General features: G+C 36.4%; 1 protein-coding gene across 22 annotated transcripts in view; it reads left to right on the top strand.

Moving 5' to 3' along the window:
- The window catches only part of LMNTD1 (lamin tail domain containing 1), a 509,230-nt gene that overhangs the window by 54,906 nt on the left and 427,061 nt on the right, over positions 1-27,263 (top strand). For 2 of the 22 annotated variants that reach the window (XM_053226030.1, XM_053226029.1), the window contains one exon: positions 10,530-10,680. The exons of the other annotated variants lie outside the window; for them this stretch is intronic. The gene's annotated coding sequence lies outside the window, so the exon portion shown is untranslated. The remainder of the gene's footprint in view (positions 1-10,529; positions 10,681-27,263) is intronic. 22 annotated transcript variants of the gene reach the window in all.

Genomic DNA, 27,263 nt, shown 5'->3' with positions numbered 1-27,263 from the left:
AGGAAAGTCTTCTCTATGATTTGCTCACATAACCCTTCTACCCTATTTCTCTTCCTCTTCTGGGACCTCTATGATTCTGATGTTGTTCATTTTTAATGAGTCACTGATGTCTCTAATTCTCAAATTGTGCTCTTTTGCCTTAATGTCCTTCTTTTTTTCTGCTTCATTATTCTCCATAATTTTGTCCTTTATATCGCTGATTCTCTGTTCTGCCTCATTCATCCTTGCCGCCGTGGCATCCATCCATGATTGCAACTCAGTTATAGTATTTTTTATTTCATCCTGACTAGTTTTTAGTTCTTTTATCTCCACAGAAAGGGATTCTAGTCTATTTTCAACTCCAGCTGGTATTCTTATTATCGTGATTCTAAATTCTGGGTGAGACATCTTGATTGTTTCTGTGTTGGTTAAATCCCTAGCTGTTGTTTCTTCATGCTCTTTCTTTTGGGGTGACTTCCTTCATTTTGTCATTTTGAAGGGAGAAAGTGAATTAATGTAGAAAAATTAAAATTAAAAAAATTACAATGAAAAAATATGAAAATGAAAAAATGAAAAACACACACACAAAATTGAATAAATGATGCTAGATCCTAGGTATGTTTTGGTCTGGGTGTTGAAAGTGGTTTGACAGATTAGAGAAAAAAAAGGGGAATAAAAAAATGGAAATCAGAATTTGAAAAAAATGAATACACTGAAGTAGACTAAAATGAAATGACGAAAGTAAAATAGAATTTGAAAAAATTTACACAAAATTAAAGAATATAGTAGAAAAAAATTAAAGAAAAATACTTTTAATAAAGATTGAAAATAAAAATGATTTTTTTCTCTTTCTGTGTTCAAGGAAAAGAAATGAAAAAGAGAAATAAAAAGAAAATTGAATAGATGGGCCTGCTAACAGATTGAAATAGGACTGAAATTACTTCGTTTTCCCCTAGAAATCAGACGATGAAGTGCTTTATAGTCTAGGAACTAAGCAGGTGGTGAGACTTGTGTTCTTGAAGAGGGAGGTTGGCCCAGTTGGGTGGGGCTCAGTGTAACCTCTCTGTTCTCCACTATATGGCACTGCTAGCCTACTGGGATGGAGTGTTGTGGCGCTTGTACGTGCATATGCGCATGCGCGGGAGTGGTGAAAATGGCGTCACCAGCTACCTAGTCTCTAGTATCAGAACTCTGTTCTCCCCAATCAGCAATCGTGCACCTGTCCTCTGTCTTCAGCTTTCAAACACTCCCCGCTTTTTCACTGTCCATTACCAAGCCCCAGGCAGTACCTCTCTCCCTAGTTTTGTCTCAGATGTGGCTGTTTTCCCCGGTCTCTTACTTCTGAAAGACTGGGGCTTTGACGCATTCCTCCCCTCTGCGGGAGGGTCTCACCGAGCAGTGGCTGAATGTTAGATGCACCCAGGAATGCTTGATGGACCCTGCTGCTGCCAGTGCCCCAAGACTGCGGCCAGGTGCCAGCCTGCCCCAGAAAAAGTTTGTGAGATAGGGTAGCAGCAGCGTTTCAGGAATTATGGAAAATCACAACACACGTCTGGCACCAGGCTTCACCCTTAACGACCTTGTTCCAGCACCAGTGAATGTGGCCATTTTCTGGGGTCTGCTGGGACCAGGTGGCTTCAATAGTCTCTACCAAATGTCCTTCCAGCAGTGGAACTGCTTTTCCCCGTGTGGCCTGAGAACCTCCCGGACCCCATTCTGCTCCTGGGGATTCGCCTTTCCCACCAGAGCACCACCAGGTATTGAGCTGTGGAGTTACAGCCTTTGCTCTCCCCTTGTTTACAGTCTTAATGGAGTTTAAACCCTCTCCTTTCTCCTTTCTCCCTTTTTAGTTTAGCTCCTGTGGCTGTTTCCAATTTTTCACTTTCTCTCCAGCTGCTTTTGGGGAGGGGTGCTTTTCCCGTATTCTCCTCCTGCCCCTGTCTCTGTCCTCTCTCCACCTGCAAAAGCAGCTCCCTGTCTGCTGCAGCTTCTCACTCCCCAAGTTTACCTCTCTGCGCTGCGTACCTGTTGAATTCTGTTGTTCAGGTTGTGCAGATTGTTGTGTTAATCCTCCAATCAGTTTTCTAGGTGTGAAGGATGGTTTAATGTTGGTCTGGCTGTGTTTCATGGATGCGAGACACACAAAAAACTTTCATGCTGTTCCACCATCTTGACTACCCCCTCCAAACCACATCTTCTTTAGCCAAGTAGTATTCCATTGTGTATATAAACCATAATTTCTTTATCCATTCATCAGTTGATGGACATTTAGGCTCTTTCCATAATTTGGCTATGTTGAAAGAGCTGGTATAAACAGGGGTACAAGTGCCCCTATGCACCAGCACTCCTATATCCCTTGGGTAAATTCCTAGCAGTGCTATTGCTGGGTCATAGGGTAGATCTATTTTTAATTTTTTGAGGAACCTCTACACTGTTTTCCAGAGCGGCTGCACCAGTTTGCATTCTCACCAGCAGTGCAAGAGGATTCCTGTTTCTCCACCTCCTCTCCAGCATCTATAGTCTGCTGATTTGTTCATTTTAGCCACTCTGACTGGCATGAGGTGGTATCTGAGTGTGGTTTTGATTGGTATTTACCTGATGAGGAGTGACGTTGAGCATCTTTTCATGTGCCTGTTGGCCATCTGGATGTCTTCTTTAGAAAAGTGTCTATTCATGTCTTCTGCCCATTTCTTCACTGGATTATTTGTTTTTTTGGGTATGGAGTTTGATGAGTTCTTTATAGATTTTGGATACTAGCCCTTTATCCAATATGTCATTTGCAAATATCTTTTCCCATTCTGTCGGTTGCCTTTTAGTATTGTTGACTGTTTCCTTTACAGTGCAGAAGCTTTTTATCTTCATGAGGTCCCAATAGTTCATTTTTGCTTTTAATTCCCTTGCCTTTGGAGATGTGATGAGTAAGAAATTGCTGCAGCTGAGGTCAGAGAGGTTTTTTCCTGCTTTCTCTTCTAGGGTTTTGATGGTTTCCTGTTTCACATTCAGGTCCTTCATCCATTTTGAGTTTATTTTTGTGCATGGTGTAAGAAAGTGGCCTAGTTTCATTCTTCTGCATGTTGCTGTCCAGTTCTCCCAGCACCATTTGTTAAAGAGACTGTCAGTTTTCCAGCTTTGTCAAAGGTTAGTTGGCCATACATTTGTGGGTCCAATTCTGGAGTCTCTGTTCTATTCCATTGGTCTATGTGTCTGTTTTTGTGCCAATGCCATACTGTCTTGATGATTATAGCTTTGTGGTAGAGGCTAAAGTCTGGGATTGTGATGCCTCCCACTTGGTTTTCTTCTTCAGTATTACTTTGGCTATTTGGGATCTTTTGTGGTTCCATACAAATTTTAGGATTGCTTGTTCTAGTTTCAAGAAGAATGCTGGTGCAATTTTGATTGGGATTGCATTGAATGTGTAGCTTGCTTTGGGTAGTATTGACATTTTAACAATATTTATTCTTCCAATCCATGATCATGGAATATTTTTCTATTTCTTTGTATCTTCTTCAATTTCCTTCATAAGCTTTCTATAGTTTTCAGATCTTTTACATCTTTGGTTAGGTTTATTCTGAGGTATTTTATGATTCTTGGTGCAATTGTGAATGGGATCAGTTTCTTTGTCTTTCTGTTGCTTCATTATTGGTGTAAAAAATGCAACCGATTTCTGTACATTGATTTTGTATCCTGTGACTTTGATGAATTCATGTATCAGTTCTAGCAGACTTTTGGTGGGGTCTATCGGGTTTTCCATGTATAGTGTCATGTCATCTGCAAAAAGTGAAAGCTTGACTTCATCTTTGCCAATTTTGATGCCTTTGATTTCCTTCTGTTGTCTGATTGCTGATGCTAGCACTTCCAACACTGTGTTAAACAACAGTGGTGAGAGTGGACATCCCTGTCGTGTTCCTGATCTCAGGGTAAAAGCTCTCAGTTTTTCCCCATTGAGGATGATATTAGCTGTGGGCTTTTCATAAATGGCTTTTATGATGTTTAAGTATGCTCCTTCTATCCTAACTTTCTCGAGGGTCTAAAACAAATGTTTATTTGTGTTCTTTTGATATATAGAGAGAGAATGAATGTGCATGTGAGGGGAGGAGGGGCAGAGTAAGAGGGAGAGAGAGAATCCCAAGCAGGCTCTGAGCTTTCAGCACAGAACCTGATGTAGGGCTCTATCCAGTGACTGTAAGATCATGACCTGAGCTGAAATCAAGAGTTACTTGCTCATCCGACTGAGCCACCCAATGGCTGACATAGGAATCCCTGTTTCAGTTAATTCTAGTGACATCTATCCAGCCACCAATTCAGAAATCTGGAATGATCTTTTTGTTGTTCCTTTCCTTCTCCTGCCCCAAATCGGCATAATCATATTCTATTAATTCTATTTCTTTTTTTTTTTTCAAATCTGTCCCTCCTCTTCATTACCATCCTTGCTATATTAGTCACTCCCTCATCATAAATGGCTGTGGTCTCATAACTGGTCTTCCTAACTCCTGAGTTGCTTCCTCCAAAGCCACCCTCTTCTCTCTTACCAGCTTTTAAAACAATTTTTCATATTACTTGGTCTGCTTAAAGCTCTTCAGTAAGCTCCTCAATTGCTTAGCAGAATAAGCCCAACTCTTTAATGTGGTAAACAAAGTGTGTTGTGATTTGAACTCAGTTTTACCTTTCTAGCATCATCTCTTGCTTCCACCAGTGTCTTGCACTCATCTACACTGAACGTTCATTTCAATAAATGATGCCCGTCTTTTACACTCCTCCTCCATGCTGTTCCACGGCTGTTCAATTTTCTGCCGATTGTCTGTTGATCTTCAGCTAATTCACTTACTTCCTTGAACTCTAAGCAAATTCAGGGTCTTTTGCCTCTTCCTGCTGTTCTCTTATCATACTGCTGTTTCCACTGTCATCACATTTACTGTAGCTGTTTGTGTTTCTATCTCCTGCACTAAATTATGAATCCCTTGAAGGGAGAGACGAGATCTCAGTCATTTCTGTCTTCCTAGCATCTGACATATATTAGTTGTCTAGGGATTGATTGATTGATTATTTTTTTTTTTTTTCAAATTTTTACTTAAATTCTAGCTACTTAACATATTGTATCATATTGTTTTCAGGAGTAGAATTTAGTGATTCATCACTTACATATAACACCCAGTGTTCAACACAAGTATCCTCCGTAATGCCCATCACCCATTTAGCCCATTCCCCCCACCCAACTCCCCTCCAGCAACCCTCAATTTGTTCTCTATCATAAAGAGTCTCTTATGGTTTGTTTCCCTCTCTCTTTATTCCCATATGTTCATCTGTTTTGTTTCTTAAATTCCACATAAGACTGAAATTATATGGTATTTTTCTTCCCTGCCTGACTTATTTTGCCTAGCATAATGTACTCTAGCTCCATCTAATTCTTTGAAAATGGCAAGATTTCATTTCTTTTGATGGCCAAATAATATTCCATTGTGTATGTATACTATATCTTCTTTATGCATTCATCAGTCAGTAGACATTTGGGCTCTTTCTATACTTTGGTATTGTTAATGCTGCTACAAGCATTGAGGTACATGTACCCATTCAAATCTGTGTATTTGTATCCTTTAGGTAAATACCTAGTAGTGCAATCGCTGGATCTAAGGTAGTTATATTTTTAACTTTTTGAGGAAACTCCATACTGTTTTCCAGAGTGGCTGCACCAGTTTGCATTCCCACTATCAATTTTTCTGCATCATCACTAACACTTGTTGTTAATTTTAGCTATTCTGACAGGTGTGAAGTGGTATCTCATTGTGGTTTTGATTTGTATTTCTCTGAGTGTAGGGATTTTTTTTAAAGCAATGTCCCTCTGACATTGGGTCCCCATTTTGTGTTCATTTCCTTTCTACCTTATTGAATGAATTATCAACACCACGTTAGGTTCCACCCTTTTATTTCCCATTCACCTTGCCAACTCAGGGCAATAGGCTCCTACCCTCTTCACTTCCAAGAGGTGCTCTTGGCAAAGTCACCAATGGCTCACATATTGCCAAACCCCAATAGCACTTTCCAGCACTAAAATTATCTGATTTATCCTATGCCTTTGGCACTGGGGACTATTCTTTTCATTGCAAAGCTCTTGTAAGGTTCTTGCTGTCTCTCTCTCACTGATACTGGGCACTTCCCCTGTCTCCAGCCCTTTGTAAACTCGTCTCTGCTTACCCTTCCATAAGATTTGGTACTCAGTCTCCTGTTCTTATTTTCAACACTCAATGTAGAAAACTTCCATAATATCATATTAACCCTATGGTTTTAATTACTACTCACATTCTGATAAGTCACTAAACTATATCTAGCCCTCACCCTCATCTGCACTTCAGGTTCAAATATCCAACTGCCCAGCCAGTTCCTCCACAACTAATTCACATGTCTTCAGCATGTCACTGCACCCTGAATCCTCCACCAAAGCGAGAAATCTTTTGAGGCACAAATTCTATACTTTCTTTTTCCTTATTTTAAACTCTTGGATGGCTTCCTGTCCTTCAGGATTAAGCTTTAGCATGGCATAGTAGGCTCACTGTGACCTGGCCCCTATCTCCACCTCCATTTCACCTCCTGCCACTCCTGCCTTGCACTTTTATGCTCTAGTAATCTTGCACTGCTTGTGGTTCCACTTCACTTCTTTGTTTTGTTAGTGGTAGCTCTCTGCTGAGAATGCAGTTTAACCTTGATAATCCTAATCATCACCCAAGTTGCTCTCAGTATTACATCCTTCAGGATGTTTTCTCCAACTCTCCAGGCTTGGTGGTTAGGAGCTCCAGTTCTGAAGTTATTCTATTGGGGTTTAAACCCTCTTCCAAACCATATTAGCAGAATGACCTTGGAACAATTAGTAAACCCCCCAATCATGAGTCCTCCCAACTGAAAAATGGGGATAAAAATAGAATGTAATTTACAAGGTTGTTAGAGAATTAAATGAAATTCACAGAACCTGGCACGTGGTAAAAATTCAATAAATATTTTATAACATGACGATCATTCTTCTGAACTATGCCATATCCATTTCTGTATCACCAGAGCTAAGAAATACTTGGCATATTGTAGGTACTCAACACCTAGTTATTGGATTGAAACAAACTGAATGAATTAATGAATAAATAAACTAGAGCATATTTATGTATGGTCCATATTAAGAGTGTACAAAAGGGGGTGTCTGGGTGGCTCAGTTGGTTAAGCATCCAACTTTGTCTCAGGTCATGATCTTGTAGTTCGTGAGTTAGAGCCCCTCATCTAGCTCTGTGCTGACAGCTCAGAGCCTGGAGCCTGCTTCAGATTCTGTGTCTCCCTCTCTATCTGCCCTCCCCCGCTCATGTTCTCTCTCTCTCTCTCAAAAATAAACAAACATTAAAAAGAAAAAAAGAGTGTACAAATGAACCAAACAGAAGAGTCTCAGTTAAATGATTTATTCTGGTAAGTGCCAACTGCTATTTTAGAAAGAGGTTGGTATATTTAGTGTGCTGGCCCCTGTGGAGCATTGCTCAGCTCCACCCTTCTGGATGGAAGCACTAACTCCTCCAGCTGTTGGGAGTATGATGGCAGACTTCTTACAGCTGAGTATCCCTTCTCTGGTGACAGTGCTGGGCTGAAAAGAGCTATTTTTCCCAATGTACTGCCCCTGCCTGCATCTAAAGACTAGTCTACTCAGGAGACTAATGTCTAACCTTGCTCTAACTTGGGACAATTTTACATGGCCATTCTAGTTGCAGAGGTCACCATAGGATTGAATGAGCCTCTGTTGGAACTCCCATGCAGCCCAATTGCTTTCTCTGTGCAATCTGACTTCCTTCACATTTGTATAGATGTTGACCCCCATGAACATATCCTGTAACATCCTGTGTGCAAACTTCTGTTTTAGAATCTATTTCCTGGAAAATCCTACCTGCAACATTTCACAAAGGATGAGAGTCCAGTGAATTACATTTTAGATATAGTTTATATGAGATGTATATGAAATGACCAGGGCTATGGCTGCCACCAAAACAGAAGACGTGATGATTATTTTTGAGAGGTGACAGGATTTAGGAGGGAGTGTCAAAATAGAAGCCACTGCTTACAGCAGCTTAATCTCTGGCTCGCCCTATAACCGGAATATTATGAACTGTGAGTCCTTTAGACTCTGTGTCCACATATGTGTATTTTCTATCACTTGTATCCTACGGGAAATGCAAACATGGAAAGTGAAAGAAATCCCTGAGGCAGCCTGCCTATAGCAAGCTCTTGGGGAAATTGGTAAACCCTGTATTGTGATTATGTATCCCCTGGCGGGCAGTGATTAAGTTTAATGCTGGGCTGCATTTTTATTAATAAAAAAGGGCAGTAACATTAGAAACAATATACTGCCTGCCCATATTACATTAGAATTTCACTTTAAAATAATTTGTTCTAGAGAAAATAGCCACTAAATAACTAAAGTTGAGAAGTCTTAGTTATTAAACTTGTCACAAGGGTTTAGCTCAGCACAAATTAATTCTTAGTATGGATGGCCAGGATAGGTTTGTTTTTGTTTTTTAACTCCAGGATATATGATAGCTTCTATTTATGAATTTCAAAGGAAAGAGATATACATTTTACTGCATAAAATACATGCACAGAAAAAAATAATACTGAATTCTACAAATTAAAAACTGGAGGTCCTCCACCATTTCTCACTCCACAAAGTCATTTCCCAGAAGTAGTCACCACGAAGAATTTGGTGTACATCTGGGAGAATATATCTCACATGTATTTATATTTATAATAAAACTATGAAAATAATACAAAAAACTGGATAATGAATCTGTTAATTTTTTAAGCTAATGTATGTATATATAGATATGAAAACCTCTATTCTCTCATTCATCCTCCTGTTCAGTTGAATCTCCTGTGTACATAACACAGGAACCTCAGTTATTGCTAGAATATTGACAGTTTTCTTTTTCCTTCTTTCCCACAACAACTTTCTGTGAAAACACCAGTGGGACTGTGTGTTTCTTTGGAAGTTCAGCTTCTGATAATGGTGATATCTCATCATATTGCAACCTTGATGGAAGGACTTCTTATTTTCCCCTTTGTATGTTTTTAATCCCATATTCACGTTGCACCTAGATTTGCTGCTTTCATTAGTTCATATCACTTTTAATTTAATAACAACAGAGAATTAGAAAGTTTCTGCTTCTTAGGACATTGCTAGTATTTCTCTTTCAATCTTTTGTACTTGTCTCAACTTGTGCTCTCTTGGGTCCCAATACCAACTACATTTCCTATGTAAATGACAGCAAAAGGCCTCAGTCATTACTGCAGAAATGATTAAGAAAGAACTCCACATTTTGAGGCTTGTAAACCATAAAATATACTACCATAGGAAATGATTCCCATTTCCTTGGAGAATTCAACAACATAGAAAGTTTGAACATAAAAGATTAGAAATCATCCAATCTCATTTTACTGAAGATGAATTTTTAACAGCACAGCAGAGTAATCTAATCTGCAAACATAAAATATGTCAGTACTGAGTAGCTCTGATTCAAATGCATTTAGAGGCAAGAACCTAGACAGATAAATCTGCATAAACAGATTTGATGATTTTGAGGACAATACCTGGATGCAGTCCTTTGCAATTAAGAAAGCAAATATTATTGCTGCTTTTGAATATTGCAAGCAAACTGGACAGAAATGAGCCAATCTTAAATCATGCCACTTATGTGAAGAAATTTTTTTAAAAGGGTGGGCAGTAGCTGGAATTTTTTATTTAAGAGTTATCAATTTCGATGTTTCAGGTTTGAATGAAGAAATATGGTCTTTAATTATAGACAGCTACTGTTTTTCTTATAATAAACAAGAGGCTCATTTCCCTGTCATAAGAAAGAGAAATAAATACCAAATTGTTATATATGCAGCATGGGCTATAAATAGAATATTTTTCTAGTGCCATTAGGTCATTTGTAAGTTTTGAAATCCTTGCTTTGGAATTACCATTGTCATTAAAACCTTACTTCTCAGGAGTGATGAAATGCATGTGCTTCTTATCTGTACTGGAGTAAATGCTGTCTTGCAAATCAACAACTCAAGGATACAACAATGATAGGAAGTTAAATGTAAAATAAAACTGTGAAAAACATCAACATAATGAAAGCTTAATGTACAATATGGTAGAACTCTTTTAAAGGGAAAAATAAAAAGCTGTGATGAGTCAGAAAATTAGTGTCTCTAAGAGAGTAGAATTGATAAACAATCATGAAAACAGTTTTTCACATCATGCATCCTACAGACCTGGAACTTTTATCTTAAAATGGTCATCCTTCTTAGAACAAAGATGGTAGTCAGGAAGATAGGTAGTGATCGGCACAATAGACCATAGATTTTATAATTACCACCATGCTTTTGTAAGCATATGTCATCTGAATATTTTAAAATCTATTATAATAAGCATACTTGAGCCAGTCAAGCACAAACTTTCATACAATACACCCTTGCCTGTTATTTACTCATATTAACTAATGCAGTAGACCATGCCCAGTTAAATGGAGAACATTCCCTTGTAACAGCACAGCTGCTGCCTGGGACAACCCACAACAAACCTGGCTGTAGCTGCCCCAGGAGTCCAAGCCTGAAAGAATGGTGATTTTACCTTGATATTCTGCCGAAACTTCCTGGAACCTACGAGGTTAAAATCTCAGAACATCTAGAAAGAAAACAGTAAGTACTGTTAAAACAATGCTGCAGAGGAGCTAATAAATTCTTCGGATTAACACCAAAGCCTGATGCAAATGAATTTAATCCCTTGATATTCAGGGAGAAATTAAAGCTAATGAATTAAATATGCAAGTCTTCTTTTGTTGCAATTCTCTTTTGCAAATATTGCAATAATCTTGCATTGTCAACATTATTGGAGAGCTACTTTCTAGCTATTTTGAACATATTTCCCTACTGAGCATCTGTTATGCTTAGCATTTTAAGTGCATTGATTAGTTCTCAAAATCCTGAACTTTTTCTTTCATAAAGTTTTTATTTTAGGAAATAGACAAAAACATCTTGCATATATGTAAATGTCACTACCAATGTCTTTTAAAATAAACAATAAACTTAATTTTGCCATAGCTTATTTAAAGTTTTTTTCCTGCTGTCTTAAAAAAGACATACTAACCATAGATTTTATAAGAAAGCAAAAAAGACTAGGAATTTTTAGACTTTTTCTCCAATATCAAAGTATTAGTAAGATGTTAAGAAATAGTTTTTATACTAAATATATCTGTTATTTTTATAGCCAAATGTTTCAACAAGATATTTCAAATCCTGAAATCATTCCCACTTATATGAAGTCAAAATATATGTCTTAAGTCATTAATTCATTAATACTTTGGTGGATTATATTTAGGTAATTTGATGCATTACACTTACCATTGGTAGTAAGCAAAGGATTCAGAAAAGGACAAGCTAGTTGTTGTGAAGGGTTGTCCTGATGCAATATGGATTTATACTTAGGCTAGAGCCCTGCCTTTTAACTAGGGAGGGGGCATATTTTTGGTTTTGTAATGTAGCTTGAGGTGAAGGCAGACCATGTCCCTTTTCCACCACCACGTTTTTATTTATTTTATTTTTATTTTTTATTTTTGGGAGAGAGAGAGAGCAGGGAGGGTAGAGAGAGAGGGAAACAGAGGATCTGAAGCAGGCTCTGTGCAGACAGCAGAGAGCCTGATGTGGGGCTCCAATTCATGAACCGTGAGATCATGACCTGAGCCAAAGTTAGGTGTTTAACCAAGTGAGCCACCCGGCGCCCCTCTACCACCAAATTTTTAAAAAATTAGTATTTTAATGACAGCAGTTGTAGGACTGATTGAATTGTCAGGTTAAATTTCTTAATCTAGGTTCACAGGGACCAGCGATTATATTATTCAGAAAAGTCAGTGGGAAGATGTAAGAAAAGATTTTTCCCTAGAGTGTGTAAATACTGTACCCAATAAAATATTCAAAGATATTTTAGCCAAGTTTCATTAGATATAGAATTCCTTGATTGGAATGCATGGTGCAGTGAGTGTTTAGTCTACCTACCGCATTGTGGATGGATGGGTTCATTTGGGTTTGTAAGAATTATCTGGAAGCCTCAATATCAATACTAGCCTCTAGGTGAGAAACTACATTGCCTGGAATTATTTTATGTGCATCAGTGAGAACCGTATAAGGAAGCCTTTAAAAACCTAGGATGCTAACAATGGTTTCTTCTCCTCCCCACTCTTCTTTTTTCTTTTCCTTTCTTCCTCAGTTTTTAAAAGCATAAATCCTTCCCTAGGGTAATCAAGGGAATGGTAAGCAGTCTCCACCATTTGTAAACTTTTAAGTGCTGGGGATGTTCTAAAAGGCCTGGTGTCAGAGTGCTCTGTGTGCTTTCCAAAAGATGAATTTCTCACCACACACTTTATGCGAGATGGTCCTGAACAATAGAATGATGACATCCTTCCCACCTCCTGCACCAGTGTGACACATTGTCTCACCTGGTTAACTAAAGACTAGAAAACATTTCCTTTAGAACTGATAATTCAGTGCCCTAATCAGGGGGTTTTCCCAGGAGACAGAGTACTCAGGCAATGCTGAGTCTATTCACATGGCCTATATTCTCTGGCATTATTCAGTACAATCCTCAAGTGCTTAGTGTTAAAGAATTGGGCTGCTTTTCTTTTCAGTTACTTATATCAAGAATCATTTGACTAATCCAATATGGTTTGGGGAATAAAACTAGATTTAGAGAAATATCACTCCTCTATAGAATGTTTTATTAAATTCTTACCTCTTCTGGAAGGACTTAAGTCTTAATGAGTCATATTCTAAAAAGGAAAATAGCATTTAAAAAGGAAGCAGGAAACCAATTTTCCCAGTTTAAGAATACAAATGAAAAGGATTATTTTTTTTCTTTGAGTGAGAAGTAAGGGCATTAGAATTAATAAAATCAGTTTAGTTTATTTCAGTTCTTATCAGTTCAACAAATATTTACTGAGCATTCACAGGTACTAGCATCAAATGAGGTGCTGGGGATACCAAGATGAAGAAGATACTGTCTCTTTATTCAAGTAACTCTGGGTCTTATGGGTGAGACAAACACACAGATGGACACTTTCACAAATATGGTAAGGGCTGATTGAGTAGTTCTCAGGGTGCTCTGGAAACCCACAAGAAGAAACCTGAATTTAACCTAGGAATGGGTGCTGTCAAATGGGGATAATGCCTGCACTGTGTTTATGGTATGAAAAGGAGGTTGCAGGCTAAAAAAAGTCTGAGGTGAGAAAGGGGAAAAGAAGAACTCTGGTTGGGGAGACTAGCAGGCAATTCAAGCAGAAGGGACAAGGTGAGAAAGATGGGAAGATACAGAATAGGATGTGCTAATTGGAGAACTATGATCAGCTGTGGACCATGAGTAACTACTATGAGGAGAAGGATGGTAGAGGGACAGATCCACTCAGAGTACTGAGGGCTAAGGCACTTGGACTTCAGTCTATAGGTATTGGAGAGAAATAGAGAGGGGCTGAATGTTACAGACTGTGAAGGGTTTGAGATTTTAATCACTTTGCAAGCTAACAAGTTAGGCTGTTAGAATTCCATAAATGCTTGGACACAAGACTCCTGGGTCAGAGACAAAGGATTTTGTTACTCATGACAGGGTGAGGTTCAAATTCATATGGTTTTCCTTCCATGGGGGCAACAGGAAGATGGGCCCAGGTGGATATTGTGCAATAGTGGTTTTGCATCACAGCCAAGAGACCCAAAGCTCAGAATTCCCCAATATTTTATAAGGAAGATGTATGCAAACTTGCCCAATCTTTCCCTGGGGGAAGAGATTATTTTTATTATACTGTGTACAGCAAAAAAATCTGTTCTCTCCTAGAGGGAGACACTATATTTTCTAAGGATGTTTGCCATACAAATATTCTTGAAAAGATAATCTGGAATAAAAGCTTTCAATGCCTCTGCTCACAAGATGTGCAAGAATGTTAGAGATCTGTGAAGAGTTTTCCACAATAGTATAACAATAAAATGTGTGTTTTAGATGTATCATTCTGGTAGTAGGTGAGGGATGGGGGTTGGGAGGTTGTTGCAATCATCCATGTGAGAGCCTAAGTTTGAGAGGTGGTAGGAATGAATTTGAGAAATATATAGGAAGAAAAAATAGGTAGCTTTTGCCTTCTGAGAGAGGGAATGATCTAAGATAGGAGCCAGCAAACTTCTTTAAATAAAGGGCCAAATAGCAAATATTTTAGGCTTTGTGGGCCATATGGCCTCTACCTCACTCCACTGTGCCATTGTAGTAGAAGGGCAGCCATCAACACATATAAATGAATGGGTGTTGCTGTGTTCCAATAAAACTTTAGTTATGAAAATATGTACATGGAATGTAGTTTTCCGACACCAGGTCTAGAATAAAACTCTAGGTTTTTGTTTTCTTATGACTAAACAGATGGAAATGCTAATAATTGAGAGATTTAGCCAATTTTGTTAGTGTGAGTTAGAGAGTGAGGAGATGAGGTTTTGAAGTTTTGAATTTAGGAAAGTAAGAAGTATACAGGTATAGATGTTATTAAGCAGATGGATATAGGAATTTGAAGTTTAAGACAAGGTCAGTGTTAGAATGATTTAGAAGTTCTAAGCATATAGATGGAAGTTAAAACCATGGAAGTGAACATCATCATTCAGTGAGAACATGAAGAGTAAGTAGAGAGATGGACCAAAGACAAAACCCTAGGGATCACCAATCTTTAAGGGTCAGGCTTAAATTAGGAGGTACTCCAAAATTTCTTAAGATGTGACATCTTATTTGTGTGTACTTGTGTGTATGTGTGTGTGTATGTGTGCGTGTGTGTGTGTGTGTGTGTGTATAAAGAAGGAATTAGAGAATGCATTTCAATGATAAAACAATCCTCCCCAAGACCTTCAATTCTGAAAACACCCCCAAACTGTGTCAGTCATTTATTCTTCATCAGAATAATAAAAAACTTCTAAGAAATTTCAGAGGCACACTTATACTTTTCTCTTTTCAATTTGTGATTTTGAGAGTAAAGTTAACTGAGAAGGACCTTGATGAGTCATAGTGAAATCCAAATTACTTCCATTAGAATACAGTTTTTCATTTCATCCAGTAAAGGCATACAGGTAGGTTTGTTCCAGTTTTCTCTTCTGAATAGAAGTACAACTGCAGTTATTAGTTATTCATTTATTTGGGCAGTCACTTAGCAAATATTTAATCAGTATCTACAACGTGCATAGTGAGGCACTGAGGAGGATAGAAACATGAACAAGACACAACCTGCCTGGGTTTAAACACAATAGCGACATCAAGTAGAATGTGATCAGTGGCTCAAGAAATGGCCACTAAAACCATAGCAATGTGATTGGTGTGTTTTCTCTGCTACTCTTTGTAATGTGTAGAAACTTCCAGAAAAAACATGAACCCATACTTTTAAGTCATAGTGATCTATGGGTGCAGGAAGGGGAAACTGTAAATAAAACCACATGCTTGCACATTCTCTTCAGAAGAGTTTAGAGGGATGAAATTCATTCAATACTATTGCAATCTATTTGAGCTGTAAGAATAGTTTTCTTTGGTAGCTTGTTAAATATACTCACATTACAAGGGTAGAAAATACCTAATTAAAAAAAAATTAAAAATCATGTGGTGAGATAATGATTGTGTTTACACACACACAGTGAGTTTGACTTTGGTTCAAACAACTATTTTTTAATCTATATGACAACAATTTAAAATTTTTAAACATATTTTTAAATTAAAAAATCTTTTGAAGTAGTTTAGGGTTATGTAAAATTCAAACAAACAAAAAAAAGCAATTTTTTTTTCTTGTTTTAGCTCCAAAATGGAAGACTCTAATATTTAGTGGATAGGGTAAGTTATATTGGCACAGGAGTTTCCTATTGCATAATCATTGAAGAACAAGTCAAACCAATAATCAATTTCTTTATGTTATAGGCATATATCTATATTTGAATCCGGAACGAATTCATGTATTTTCTTTCTTGAATTACAACTGTTTGGATCAGATATAATGTCTTGTTTATACCAATGAAATTTGTTTGCTTTGAGTATATTCTTTGGTGGTTTGTTGTGAACTCTATGGAGAATCCTGTAGTTTTTAATCCTCAATTTTTATTTTAATTCAAATAATTGAAGAAGCCCTTAGATTATTAAAAGCTATTACATGTTCAGTAGGAGGGTCTTTGATTAATTCTTTTAAACATTCATTATGGAAATAGTGTTAAATCACCACTGAGTTTAGGCACTATATTTTACACGGCATTTGCATCTGTAAATAATCGTGATTGTGAAAAATGCCTGTTTGTGTTCATGAAAGTAAATTTCCTTGATCCACTAGTTAGATAACATATCTGACAAGGCCTTTGGTGAGTGAGTTCTTTCAAGGATCAAGAGATATTGGCTTGATGGGCTAGCCACTCACTGCCACCCGTCTCCAAGTAGGAAAATGAAGGCTAACTTCATAGCAGCAATAACCTGGTCCAGTATGATCAGAATCTTATATTTCTTGCCAACTCACATCTATTCCTTAAAGAAGAGGGTAAATTTGTGTCATCTTGAGTGGATCAGAATAAAAGAGGATTGTAAGTGAATAAAGATGTATTTGGAAGTTTCTCCCATCAGTTTTAGTACAAAGCTTAATGAACAGTATTACCTATACTCAGTTCTCACGTATATATGATCCTAATGTTGCCTCACAAGTGCTTTATATGTTGTAGTTTCTGCCCTTCCTCAGATCTTCTGTAGAAAATATCATCTGAGTAAGTGCAAGTGCATCTTCATTATAACTCTAAGTTCGTTGCTGGAGTTAATTTTGCCTTCATTAGGCTGTGAGTTTCTCTGGGGAGGAACTGCTTCTACTGCTTCCTTTACAACTCTCCTGATAGCAAGACAGGTGCCTATGACTGGGACTCAGTAGGCATTTCTGCTTGTTTGCCATCAAAATGTTAAGGTTTGTTATTAAGAAGCAAAGAACCGAGATTTAAGGTTAGTTGGAAGCACAGGTTGAGGCCAAACGATAGAAGGACTTATCTGCTAGGCATATTTGGACTTTATGATTTTTGGGGGGCAAGAGAGAGATGTAATAGTAGCTGTGCTAGAGGTGGCCTAAGCACTTGGGAGGCAGAGAGTGGGTAGTGGAGGTTAGGGGGTTGGACCAGGCAGTACGCAACTGTTGAAGTTTAGGCAAGAAGAATCAAAAGCCATAAGTACAGATGACAAATATCACAGTGAAGGAAAACACTAATCAATGAAGTCTGAAGGAAGAGGTTAGATTGAGAGTGGGGAGACAATAATTGAGCAAAAAGAGAAAAAGAACATTTTAGTTTTCTAGAAACATTAATGGAATTTCAGTTACTGAAATATTTTTGACAAAAAGTTCATGTCTTTCTCAGCAAAGTGAATAAGTTCATTTTTCCCTCCCTCCCTTTCCTCCCCACCTTCCTCCTTTCCCTCCTTCTTCTTTCCTTCCCTCCCCCTTCCTTCTTGCCTGCCTGCCTGCCCTCTTTCCCTCTCCTCTTTCTCCTCTTTCTTCTTCAACAAACACTGTCAACAAATCCTAAAGTTTATTACCTCTGGTTTCATTTATTTCACATTTCCCCTTTCCCTGGTGTCTTAGTTTGAATTTATTGATTTGAAATTGTCTTCTTTTGGACTATTCCTTCTGCAAAATACATTATTGAACTTAAAATTAGTGACGCAGAATTGTTTAAGAATTTCTTCCCTAGAGATTTCTTTTTTCCCCTAAGATAAATATGCAGAATTTTACTAGATTTTTGAAGAGTTCATTTTGTTCCATGATTTCTCTGCACATCCACCCCAGAGGTCAGGAAATGCTCTCAGGTTCTTCTGAGATTATGCCTCCTAAATAATGTGTAAGTCTCTATAAATGTGACCTGGAAAGGTATTGCTGGAGACAATTATGTGTTGCCTGCTTTAATTAGCATGGCCTGCCTACTCTTGTCAGACCCTTCTTCCCTGTTCTCTGTGTGTGTACATGTGTGTATGGTTTGATGAAAGTGGGGTCCAGGGATCCAAGAGGTAGGAGGCAAGTGAGGTGTCATTTATCAAAGTATTAGCACAGTGGGCAAAAGCACAGTGGGCAAAAGGACAGTGGTGCTAGAATCTAAATTGAGTCACCAGGCCAAAGTCTTCATAAAGAGAAAGAGTTTGATAAGAAGCAAAAAACAAACAGACAAACAAACAAAAAAAACCAGGGGTACCTGGGTTGCTCAATCCTGCTTAGAATTCTCTCTCTCCACCTCTCTCTGCCCCTCCCCCACTCGTGCTTTTTCTCTCTCTCTCAAAATAAATTTAAAAACTTAAAAAAAAGAAACACGTGGGGGAAGGTGACATCAAGAGAGCAGAGCTTGAGAGGTTCTGGAACTCTAATGCAGATATTGAAGTCACTCTTTAGAAGGCACTAGTATCACTCAGCAAGGTGGCTACGTTTACTTAAGGGATTGAAATGGGGTGGAATTACCTTTTTTGGTCCAAAATTGCCAAAGCTATGAAACTTAGGAAAAGCATCTCTCCAAAATACCTCATTTTTTTATTTGGAGAAAAGGGAGAGACAGGACTCCTTGTTTTATAGTCATTATAACTCACCAACTTACTTAAATCTTTAATCAACTTAATTCCAGAAAGGAGAGAATTGATTGAACGGTATGATTTTCAGAGACAACATGTTCTTGGTAAATTGAAGATATACAGCTTTGTAGTGTAAATCTCAGTCTCTGGAATCAAGCAAACCTCACTTTGAATCTTTGTTATTTATAAACTTTGTGAACTTGGACAAATTTCTTAAACTCTGCAGGCCTCTATTTCATTATCTGTAAAAAGAAGGTAATAATAATAATACTGATCTCTTAGGATTTGGGAGATAATTTAATGAAATTATAAAGTGCCTGGAATCATGTGAGATATAGAGTAAATGCTCAATAATGTTAGTTATTGTTACCATTATGATTACTTTCAATCTAAATTTTTATTTTCTCAGATTACTTTGATACCTAATTACCTCAATTATATCTTTAGTATAAAGAATGAAATTGGATAAAAGATCATCTATATTCCCAAATAATTTCTTTTATCTCAATCTAACACTGGGTACAAATTGTGCAAATGAAAATAGTTGGAATTAAATACAATAGAGTAAATATTTTCTAAGTGGACCATTGTTGGATCTATTTCCATACTCAAATGTCATGGAGATGGAAATGTTATTCTTAAACACATGTATTGAGTCCTATGTCTAAAATTTCAATATACTAGAGTCAGCTGTCTAATAAGTTAGCAACATTTTTTATTATTCATTAAATACAAATTACCTTAGCAGGTACTGTGTGAGAAATGAGAAAGAAATGCAAAATTGAGTTTTGGTCACAGAGCTCCTATTGCCAAGTTAAGGAAACAGAAGATAAATACACAGAAAAATAGAAGAAAATGTGTAAATGAATACTTTAATAGACAAATAAGTGAAAATAAGAAATTTAGAAAATAGGCACTGTATCCTTTACATATAGTTGGACATATATGGATGAATAATTTTACTTTCAGCTTTTTTCTTAATGTTAGCACATAATAATTTACCCATATCATTAAAATTTTTTGTTCTTAATTGTTATTGACAGTTTAAACAACTTTGTTGAGATGTAGTTGACATACCACACAATTTGCCCATTTAAAGTAGATAATTCAGTGTTTTTTAGTATATTCACAGTTGGAAAACCACCACCACAATCAATTTTAGAACATTTTCATCACCCCCAAAAGAAACTTCATACCCATAAGCAACCAGTCCATTCCTCCTATTTCTCCCCAACCCTTCTTCAGCTTTCCAGCCCTGGGAAACCATTAATCTACTTTCTGTTTGTTTAGATTTGCCTCTTCTGGATATTTAATATAAATGGAATTGTAAAATGTGGGGCCTTTTATGACTGATTTCTTTTACTTACATGTTTTCAAAGCTCATTTATGTGTGGCATGTATCTGTACTTCATTTCTCTTAATTGTCAAATAATATTCCATTGTATGGAAATACTGTGCTTTATTTATTCATACATCAGTTCATGGGTATTTGGACTGTTTGTACTTTTTGGCTGTTATGACTATTGCTGCTTTGAACATTTGTGTGTAAGTTTTTGTGGAGATGTATGTTTTCATTTCTCTTGGGTATATACCTCAGAGTGAAATTGCTGGGTCATATGGTAACTATATATTTAACATTGTGAGGAGTTGCCAAACTCTTTTCCTAATTGACTGCATACCATTTTACATACTCTCCAACAATGTTTGACGGTTCCAGTTTCTCTACATCCTTGCCAGTATTTGTTATTTTCTGTTCTTTAAAAAATTAATAAAATCATTCTGGTGAACTGGTTTTGATTTGCATTTCCCTAAATACCAGTGATGTTGAACATTTTTTAATGTACTTATTGGCTCTTTGTATATCTTCTTTGAAGAAATATTTATTTGAATTCTTCACTTATTTTTTAATTGTGTTATTTATCTTATACTTTATCATACACACACACACACACACACACACACATATATATGTGTATATGGATATATATATACATATATCCATACACACACACACATTTACATGTACATATGTGTATTCTGGATACAAGTTCTTTATTAGATATGTGATATGCTAATAGGTTCTCCAATTCTATAGATTGTCTTTTCACTTTCCTGATGGTATTATTCACAGCATAAAAGTTTTTAATTTTGATTAATTCCTATTTATTTATCTATTTATTTTCTTTGATCAGTTGTGCTTTTGGTGTCATATCTTAAAAGCCTTTGCTTAACCAAAGGTCACAAATATTTACTCCTGTGTTTTCTTCTAAGAGTTATATAGTTTTAGTTCTTACATTAAGGTCTGTGATCCACTGTGGGTTAATTTCTGTATATAGTGTAGGGAAGAGGTACAACTTCTTTTTTTTTTTTGCATGTGATATCTGGTTGTTTGGTACCATTTGTTGAAAAGACTACTCTTTCCCTCCATTGAATTGTCTTGGCTAGCTTTTCAAAAAGCAATTGAGTATCATTTCTGTTTCATTGATCTATACACCTAGCTTTGTCAGTACCAACCGTCTTGATTAAGGTAGCTTTGTAGTATGTTTTGAAATGAGGAAGTATGAATCCTCCAAGAACTTTGTTCTTTTTCAAGATTGTTTTGGCAGTTCTGGGTCCCTTGCATTTCCATATGAACTTTAAGATCAGTTTGTTAATTTCTGCAAAGAAAAAAATTCACCTAGGATTTTAATGGGAACTGCATTGAATTTATATATCTGTAAATACTTTTATTTCCTCCTCTTCACTTTGGATTCCTTTATTTATTTATTTTTTCCTTCTTGACTAAGTGCCCTGTCTAGAATTCCCAGCACAATACTAAATAGAAGTGTTGTGAATATTCTTCTCTTGTTCCTGATTTTAGGGGGAAAGCATTGTCTTGCACATTTAAGTAAGATTTTGGTTGTGGGTTTTTCTTAGATTAGTTTGAGGAAGTTCCCTTCTGTTCCTAGTTTGTTGCTTTAAAAAAAAAAAAAAGGTATGTCGGGCTCTGTGCTGACAGCTCAGAGCTTGCAGCCTGCTTTCGATTCTGTGTCTCCTTCTCTCTCTGCTCCTCCCCCATTCATGCTCTGTCTCTCTCTCTCTCAAAATTAAAGCTAAAAAAAAATTTTAAAAAAAGGTGATAAAGTTTTGTCAGATGCTTTTTATGCATCTATTGAGATGATAACATGGTTTTTGTCCTTTATTTTGCTAATATGTTTATATGTTGCTAGATTTGGCTTGTTTTGTTGGGGATTTTTTTTGTCTATATTCGTAAGAGATACTGGTTTCTAGTTTTCTTGTAATATTTTGGTCTACTTCTGGTAACAAGGTAATACTGGCCCCATAGAATGAGTTCTGCCTATTCTTTTACATACATGCATTTTACACTGTTTTTTTAAACAAATCAATGCTCTCATTTTAGCTTCAATAGTCAACCACAATTTAGAAAAACCAATAAAAAAAGTCTATTATATTTATCATAGTTTTACTATTTAGTTGCTCATCCTTCCCTCTTGATGTTTCAGGATTCCTTTTTTATTATTTACTTTCTGTTTCAGGAAATTTCTTTAGTCATTTTTTGAAGCAAGTCTGTTGGTAATAAATTCTTTTTGTTTTCCTTCTTCTTTCTAATATCGTGATTTCCTCTTCATTACTGAAGGATATTTTTGCTGGATATAAAATTCTAGGTCTACTGTTCTTTTCTTTCAGCACTTGGAAAATGTTATGCCACTTTCTACAGGCCTTAATAGTTTGGGTTGAGAAATTCCCTGTAATTTGCATTGTTTTTCCCTGATAGGTAAGGTGTCATTGTCTCTTGCTGCTGTAAAGAATTTTTTTATGTGTTTGTTTTTCAGAAGTTTGACTATGATGTGTCTTATTGTGGAATTCTTTGAGTTTCTATATGGAATTTGCTCAGTTTCTTGAAAATGTCTGTATTTCACCAAATGGGGGCGTTTTCAGCAGTTGTATAAAAACTACTTTTTCAGCCCTCCCTCTTTCTCTTCTCTTTCTGAGACTTCAATGACATAAACGTTAGATCCTTAGTTGCAGTCCCACAGTTCCCTGAGGCTCTGTTCATTTTTCTTTTCAGTCTGATTCTCAAATTGGTTTATTTCCATTATGCTGTCTTCAAGTGTGCTGTTTATTTTCTCTGTGTTCTCCATTCTTCTGTTGAACTTATCTACTGAGTTTTTCTTTTCATTTTTTAGTTATTGTATTTTTCAGTTCTAAAATTTCCATTTAGTTCTAATTGATATCAAAAATTTTTTCTATTGTTTTCATTTGTTTCAAGCATGTTCAGCTTGTTGAAGTATTTTTATGATGGCTGCCATAAAATCCTTGTCAGGTAATTCCAACATCTCTGTTTCCTCAGTGTTGGGCATCTGTTGTTTGTTTTCTGATTCAAGTTGAGATTTTCCTTCTTCTTGGTATGACAAGTGACTTTTGATTATTTCCTAGACATTTAGAGTATTTTTTAAGTTTATTTATTTATTTTGAGAGAGAGAGAGAGCAGAGAGAGGGCATTTATTTTGAGAGAGATGGAGAGAGAGAGAGAGAGAGAGAATCCCAAGCAGGCTTCGCACTACCAGTGTGCATAGTCCAATGCAGGGCTCAAACCCATGAACTATGAGATCAAGACCTGACCAAAACCAAGAGTCAGAGACTTAACTGACTGAGCCAACCAGACTCCCCTAGAGTATTATGTTTTGAGAATCTGGGTCTTACTTAATTCTGCTGGCTCAGAAGACTTTATCTGACACCATTCCAGAGGAGAAGAGGGTGGGAAGCTACTTCCTTACTTGCAGGTAATAGTGGAAGTCTAGATACTCCACCTGGTCTCTGTTGATACCCAGAAGGGCTGAGGGAGAGTCCTATGACTGATGGGTAGTCAAAGGAGTCAGCCTTCCCACTAGGCTACCAGTGGCATCACCCTGGCCTGAGGGAAAGGGGTGTCTCATTACTATTCCCTACTTGGTGTCTCCACTGACACTGCTGTGGTAGAGGGGTGCCTTGTTACCAGAAAGTAGGAGTATCAGTCTACATGGCCTCCACTGGGCTATGTGGACCACCACCCCCACTTAGTAGTATTGGTGGAGGCCAGGTAGGAAGCAGTAACAAACCACCCATCTCCCTCAGGACTGGATGGATCAGGCAGGGGTGGTTATTATCTAAAAGTTTTGTATCTCACTAGTGTATTCTTTTCCTAGTCCTTTGGTTAGAGAGACGTGGCTCTTCCTTGGGCCTCTTTGTTTGCTTGTGCCTATTGGTACTTACAGGTTACTATTTCCCCAGCAAAAGAAAAACCCAGGTAACTCACTGCCATGTCTTTTTCAGGTCCTGAGCCAGTTTACTTTTTCTCTAGTCTTTCAAAGTCTTTTTAGGTTTTTTTAGATAAAATGTCTAGAATTTTAGTTGTACTTCTTTTATACCTATCTTTGAGCCATAATTCATAACTAGTGAATATATAAGTTGATTCTAACTTTTGGTATTATATTTACTCTTCAGTGAATATCTTTATGACTAAAACCTTAGGGTAAGTGGGAAGGAAACACTGACCTGAACAATGTGAATATATTTAAGATTTTTGACATATTTTGCCAAATTTTCAGAAAGAACATACCCACATGTACTTTCATCAGCAGTGTGTAAAATTACTCACTTCAGAAGATTATCCTAGCCAATTGGGCTTTATATTTTTCCCCAATTTCATAAGTGCATGTTGGTATGAGAGCTAAATTTTTATGATGGTTTTGAAAGATATGAAAGATTGCCATCATTTATTATAAAATAATTCACCAAAGAAAAGTTATAAGAATAATAGCATCAACTTTTGAATGCTTAAAAGTGCCACGCACTTTGCTGAACATTTAATATTTTATTCTCATAATAACTTATGAGATGACTATTACAATCTCCATTTTTATGAGATTTAGAGAATAGAGGTAATTTGCTTAGGTCACATAATTATTAAGTGGTAGAATTGAAATGTAATCCAGTTTTCCAGTTTCCTCTAGCTCCAAAACCCTTGCATGGATTCATTGTGGGCAGCAATAGTGAGCTGATTTGTCTAAATGATTAACAGCCTCCTTAATTGTCATAAATGAAGGACAGAATTAGAACATTAGAACATTAGAAAGGAATTTCTCAGTATCAACAGATGACATACAGGAAAAACTATTCAATCCAGTGATTCCAATTTCACTGTACAGCTATGAATAATTGGTATTGGAGAAAACCATTCAAAGATGTCAAATTTTTCCCTTAATTGCAGACTATTAAAAACCTTCAAATCAATATCTAGTTTAAAAATATACGAATGATTTCTTTCATACAAACTGCATTCTAGAAATAATGATCAAAGCTGGCAGAAAATTTATTTCACACAAACTACATTCTAGAAATAATGATCAAATCTGCCAGAAAACTAGTGGAGTTCTAGCAAACTGGGATTTGGGTGGGATTGGCTGTGACCAAGCTTTATTACCCTAAGAGATTAGGAAAAAGATCTTTTACTTTTTAAAGTTTTTCACTCAAGTCTTTTAAGGATGGACCATGATTTCCATTAGAGCTCCTTCTATGATGACAATGCTTTGAAATCCTCAGAGGAATGAGACGGCTATATATTGCCTTTCCAGTCTCATCTCATATAACAATGACAACTTGAATCTCAGCCGAGGGAATTATAACAATTGCATAGAGTCAGATAGCAGGGAAACCAAGTTTTATTCCTCACACCTGGACTGTCATTAGTGAACCCCTATGGAGAGTCTCAAGAGTATGAAGAATGTCATAAATTAGTGTAGGTGACCTGTATGCAAAATGGACAGAGGTGTGGAGTTACTATAAAAGGAATATTTATCTAATAATTTAGATGTCTTGTTTGAGAATATGTTGGTACATATGTATATATAGATAAATTGGCCAAACCTGAAAGCTTCAGTTCAGCTAATTTACCACAGTTTATTAAGTTGATCCTAAATAGGGAAAGATGAATTATTTCCAGTTGCTGTTCTATGGTATTTTTTGAGCAGACCAGATATGCCCTTTTTGTCACCTGTTAATTAAAAGGTGTGGAGGGGTGCCTGGGTGGCTCAGTCAGTTAAGCAGCCGACTTCGGCTCAGGTCATAATCTCCTGGTCCATGAGTTTGAGCCCCACGTTGGGCTCTGTGCTGACAGCTCGGAGCCTGGAGCCTGCTTTCAATTCTGTGTCTCCCTCTCTCTCTGCCCCTCCCCCATTCACACTCTCTCTCTGCCTTTCAAAAATTAATAAATGTTAAAAAAAATTTAAAAAAAGAAAAAAATAAAAGGTGTGGAAATGATGAGGCCTCATTAGACATAAATCAAGTTATAATGAAAATGCTGAGATCCAATTTTAATGCCTGTTAGTTGTAATGAGATTTTGATAAAACACAAATGCTATTTAAAGGATGAATATCATATTGTTAATCAGAATTCCTGGTACTGTTAATTTCTATTTTTATATTTAATTTTTGTTAATTAATGAACACTGCATTTATTCAGAGAAAAGATAATACCCCCCCCCATTAAGTGGCTTTTTCATACAAACTAAAAAGAAAGACTATTTAATAACCACCTGTGGCAAATAGCATGTATTCATTTGAGAAAGTGTTTCAGGGAAATATTTTGCCTATAGAATATTGAATAAAGTGATTATATATGCATATAATACATGTATATGTAAAATAATATACATATTATGATATACATATATATAAATTGCTTGTTCTCTGTATCTTTGGAAACCATTAAACATTTTCTCGAGGTACGGAAGCCTGTTATCTCCGTTTCTTCATAAATTATTGAGAAAAAATATATGAGTAACATTTCAGGTGTCATCTCCATGCTAGGATGACAGACAATGCAATCCATTTTGACCTCGGGATGAAAGTTAACTCAACCTTGATGAAATTTGTTGAAGATAAAATTAGGAAATGTAGTCAAAGTATGAAAAATGCAAAAGAATCTGATTAAGTTTTGCTTCCTTTAAAGAGATGAGATTTTATTTGTAAGAGCTAGAGTAATTTATATTCAATACATATTTATTTGTTGTACTCAAAGTTGTAAATAAAATATTTGTTATTGAAAAAATAATGTAAAATTTGGAGAAATGATATATACAATTAAAATAATTCACAACATATTTAGTTGGTAGACCATACCTGTCTATAGTTTATAATACTTATGTATGGCTATGTGTGTGTGTATACATATATATATGTATGTATATATATATACATATACATATAATTTTTATGTTGGAAGATAAGAAATTTTGAAAGTAGGCTTTGAGTTACATGTATTTTAACTACTTTTGGAGAAAAAAAAATTGATGGGTATAGCTTTGAAATTGGCACATTTGTTTTTTATCCTATTGGGAAACTAGGTGAAATACTGGGAGAAAATATTTACAGCTTATATATTACATTTAATATAAAAGAATATGTGCAAAGTAGTAACAGAAAAACAAACTCACTGAAAAATTTGAAAAAATATGAAAATGAAAAAATAATTTAACTTCTATTGTAATCAGTGAAACTTAAATTCAAATAAGAATGAAATACGATATTTTGCCCATTGAATTGGCAAAAAAAAATGTATAATATCCAGAGTAGGTTGTTAAGGGTATGGGAACATAGGTGTTGTTGATGGGAGTAGCAA

Source organism: Acinonyx jubatus, chromosome B4 (genome assembly GCF_027475565.1).
Source record: "Acinonyx jubatus isolate Ajub_Pintada_27869175 chromosome B4, VMU_Ajub_asm_v1.0, whole genome shotgun sequence".
Classification (NCBI taxonomy): domain Eukaryota; kingdom Metazoa; phylum Chordata; class Mammalia; order Carnivora; family Felidae; genus Acinonyx; species Acinonyx jubatus.
This window is presented reverse-complemented; position numbering and strand designations above follow the sequence as displayed.